This window comes from Cotesia glomerata, linkage group LG7, assembly GCF_020080835.1.
Source record: "Cotesia glomerata isolate CgM1 linkage group LG7, MPM_Cglom_v2.3, whole genome shotgun sequence".
Classification (NCBI taxonomy): domain Eukaryota; kingdom Metazoa; phylum Arthropoda; class Insecta; order Hymenoptera; family Braconidae; genus Cotesia; species Cotesia glomerata.
Window position 1 is genome coordinate 24,250,998 of NC_058164.1, and position 4,845 is coordinate 24,255,842.

At 29.6% G+C, this 4,845-nt stretch overlaps 1 long non-coding RNA gene across 1 annotated transcript; it reads left to right on the forward strand.

Annotated features, from left to right (window-relative positions):
• Positions 1-2,215: 2,215 nt before the first annotated feature.
• Positions 2,216-2,449, forward strand: LOC123269939. Its single transcript, XR_006510500.1, has 2 exons — positions 2,216-2,286; positions 2,355-2,449. It is a non-coding gene; the product is annotated as an uncharacterized LOC123269939 (long non-coding RNA).
• Positions 2,450-4,845: the final 2,396 nt, after the last annotated feature.

A 4,845-nucleotide genomic window follows, 5' to 3' on the forward strand; every position in this document is an offset into this window, starting at 1 on the left:
ACTCTGGAATTCCATCCTATATATAATTATGTGACTGAAACTTATACTATAGTAAAATTAATCTTATAATATAGAAGAATAACTAATTAACAACATCCCTTTGTCCAAAAACCTCCATTACTTTCTAAGTTTCTCATAATTATCATTTGACTGAGTGTGACTGGTGGGACTAAGAAAAATCCTTCTCTCTTACCGAAGGTATACTTAAAGTCCAATTTCAGTTCGACCACTAAACTTTTAAAAAATACTTCTCTCTCAATACAAAATTTTCTTACAAACATTCAATATTATGAAGAATTAGACTGATTACCTACGTAGAAACAATTAAAAAAAATTGTTTTTATTGTGACTGGTGGGACAGGCATTTGTGACTGGTGGGACAAGTACAAAATGTCTACATCAAGTTGTTTATTAAAAAGACTTTTATATTATTTCAACCTTAGAAAAATTATTGTTTATATATTTAACTATGAATTATTTAGGATAATTAAAAAAAAAAAACTAATTAAAAAACACAAATAAAAGATTTAGCATGCTGACAACACGATCTTGAAAAACTTAGGTGTTAATTAATAACGAGCATAAAAAAATTTTTTCTTAAAACTATAATAATAAATAAGGTAAAAGCCCCAATTATTGACGGGGGTCTAAATATTGACACCCTAAATTATTTTTAAATATATTAAATTATCTGTAATAAGAATAACGATCAAATAAATTTTTATTAAATTCTAATTAATAAAAAAATTGAAAAAAATCACATTCAGTTCAAAATATTAAATATTAATTATTAAAAAAAAATAAAGTTAGCACCAGTTCATCAAATCAGCTTACGAGCGTCTATTTTCTTAACAACTTTGGTTAGAAAAGCATTTTTTTTAACTGCCGAGTTTAAATTAATTTTTTCATGTAATTATATGATCTATTTTTTTTAATTAACAATATATGAAATATTTATAAAATTGAATAATCGAAATTAATTGTATGCTTTTATAATATTTAAATAATGGGAGTCAATAACTAGTTCATAATTTTATGGTGAATCCCATATTGACAGCCAGTCGACAGCGCTATGACGCCTTTTTTTAAGTATAAATTACGTTATATACGCGATTATATTCAAGGCTTTTAACTGTCAAATAACTCGGCGTGTTTTAGTGTTAAATAAGTTTTTAAATAAATTGTTATATTTTTCATAATAATTATTCATTCATAGAAATTATTATTAATTAACTTTAATAATATTGATTACTTTATATCAAGTTTTTGATAAATAACAATATAACCAAATGATTCGACGCATGTGCAGTAGGGGCGTCAATAATTGGGGTTACGGTACGTCAATAATTAGATCAATCAGTTTTTTAACCCGTCAATAATTGGTGTATCCAGATCATATATTTGATTATTTAAAATTAATTAGTAAATATCACTGATTATCATTTTAAAAAAAGAAATTGATTAGTTAAAACATTACTGAAGATATTACCACAAACAAAATTCATCGATATTTATATTTGATTGCTTAAAAAAAATGAAATCATAACTTTGTCTCTTATAGCGTCAATAACTGGGGCTTTTACCTTATGTTAGTTAATATCAAACATGGAATGAATTTGTTGTTAAAACTATTAAAACATCATTTGACCCGGATACAAGTTAGTACGGCTGAAAAGTTACCAGGGGAGAAAAATCGATTTTCTTATTGATTAAAAAAAATTTTCTTTACAAATTAGTAAAATATAGACTTTAAATGATAAATTAGGACTAAATTAGAATGGAATGCCGCTTTTATATTTTTTAGCCAACAATATAAATACGGACGGATCCAAGGGGTTAATTGTCAGAAAAAAAGGGATTGATGAAACAGGTTATGGGCCCAGTCCAGAAAAAAGTTTTGATTTTCCAAAAAAAATTCCAATTTTCAAATACTTGGATTTGAACACTACTGAATTCATAAGTTAAGGCACCAATCCACAAATAACAAAATTACAGGAAAAAAACAATGCTATTAAATCCAAAAATAATCTGATAGTAATAAAATAGTAATTAATTTATTTAAACAATGTCGTAGACTATATAAATAAGATAGAAAAGTTTAAGTCGTCAGTCGTCGATATTTTTTTATTACATTAATCTATAACATAAAATTTATTTTAAATGTCTCTAAACATTATTTTTATTTTTTTATTTTCTGTATCGCATACTTTTAGCCTAAATCCCATTACTAACAGTGATGGAAGTAAATACTATCCAGTTAATAATTGTAGTTTGATTGGAAGTCATGTATGTATCAATATCCATTTGAAATAATGTCAAAAATTTAAATTTATATTAGTGTAAATTATTTTTAGTGCAACTATCTGTTAGAAAAACCGTGCTGTGACGAAAAACACGAATGCAAAGTTTTAGACATTAGTACAGATGAAAATATATATACGTGTCTCAATGCAAGTATGTATTATTATTATTATTATTTTAATTATTATTGGGGCATTCCATAGTGACTGGTAAGACATTTGACTCTGAAATTCCATCAATTATAAGCTATAATTGTGTGACTGATACTATAGTAAAATTTATCTTTTAATACAGAAGAATAACTAATTAACAACATCTCTTTGTCAAAAACCTCCATTACTTCTTAAGTTTCACGTAATTATCATTTGACTGAGTGTGACTGGTGGGATTAAGGAAAATTCTTCTCTTTTACCTTGGTATATTTAAAGTCCAATTTCAGTTCGATCACTAAATTAAAAAATGAATACAAATGAATTTTTAATTAAAAAAAAAATTAGGAAAATGGTTGACCCTTAAGGCCATCTCTACAACTTCCCGCTCATTTCCTAAGCGCTTAAAATTGCATTTATGATGTTTTTGAGCTCTTCGCGCTCAAAAACACAGTTTATGTGTTATTTTGAGCTTTCCGAGCTCAATGAGATAGCTATTTTATGCTTTTGAGCTCATCGAGCTCAAAAATCTTATCGAAGTTCGATAAAACACGATTTTTTAAATTTTCAAACTGATATAACTTTTGAATGAATTAACCGATTTGCATGCCATTAGCGGCAATCGATGTAGTTTTTTGAGTTCTATAAATAACTCTTTATTAAATAACAAGAAAATTGATCCAATGAAAAATTTCGGAGTTATTACAAAAAAAAACACTTTTTTCGATATTTTTCGACAACGACATCTCACGAACGCATCAACCGATTCTGACGAATTTGGTGGCGATCGATGCGGGTTTTTAAGGTTAAGAGCTGATTAGTATTTGAGGTCGATCAGTTCAGCCAATTCAGAGATATTTAAAAAAAAATGAAAAAAAAAACAACTTTTTTTTGCGATTTCTTGAAATCTACTAGTCCGAATTGGTTCCAACTTATAGGGGATCTAGGTTTGGCAAAGACCTTTCGAATGACACCAACTGCGATCAAATCGGTCAAGCCGTTCAAAAGTTATAAGAGGTTTACACACACACACACACACACACACACACACACACACACACACACACACACACACATACACACACACACACACACACACAGACGTACGGACATCATTGTAGAAATAGTCAGTACTTCCCTCTCAATACAAAATTTATCCTACAAACATTCAATATTATAAGGAATTAGACTGATTACTTACGGAAAAACAATTCAAAAAATTTGTTTTTATTGTGACTGGTGGGACAAGTATAAAATGTCTACATCAAGTTGTTTATTAAAAAGACTTTTATATTATTTCAACCTTACAAACATTATTGTTTATTATTTTTTTTCTTCATGACCCATTATGTATATATAAATTAAAGTTTTTTTTTCCCGCCTACTGTTCAAGTGACTAGTGAACCTTATTCAAGCCAAGCGATGGACATTCCATCTGCACTATTGGTCGAGAGACATTCTCTCTTTGCATTAGTTCTATGGGGTCCATCGAACTTGAATACTAGTAAAGCTGGAAGTTTTGTGGTATCTGCTCGAGTTGTAAAGATGTTAAACAAATGAAAGAAAATGAAAGAAACTACATGAGAGCAAAGATAAACTTTGAAAAAATAAATGGGGTAGGTTACCAAGCCAGGAATCGAACCTGGATCTCCCAGATAACATGTCAGGAGCTCTACCAGTTAAGCTACCGGGCCCCTTCCACCATCTACCTTTCTCAGTCCATTCTTATACTCTCGATACTTTACTTACTTTTCCTTTCTTTATATTCTCCCCACCCAAACTACGTACTACGATGGTATTGTAGTAATTATTGAGGCGCTATTATAAATTAACAATTATTTTTTTTCTTCATGACCCATTATGTATATATAAATTAGTTTTTTTTTCCATGCCTACTGGTCAAGTGACTAGTGAACCTTATTCAAGCCAAGCGATGGACATTCCATCTGCACTATTGTATAGTGCACTATCGAGAGTATAAGAATGGACTGAGAAAGGTGGATGGTGGAAGGGGCCCGGTAGCTTAACTGGTAGAGCTCCTGACATGTTATCAGGGAGATCCAGGTTCGATTCCTGGCTTGGTAACCTACCCGATTTATTTTTTCTAATTTTATCTTTTCTCGCATGTATCTTCTTACATTTTCTTTCATTTGTTTAACATCTTTACAACTCGAACAGATACCACAAAACTTCCAGCTTTACTAGTATTCAAGTTCGATGGACCCCATAGAACTAATGCAAAGAGAGAATGTCTCTCGACCAATAGTGCAGATGGTATGTCCATCGCTTGGCTTGAATAAGGTTCACTAGTCACTTGACCAGTAGGCATGAAAAAAAACTTTAATTATTGTTTATATATTTAACTATAAATTATTTAGGATAATTAAAAAAAAAC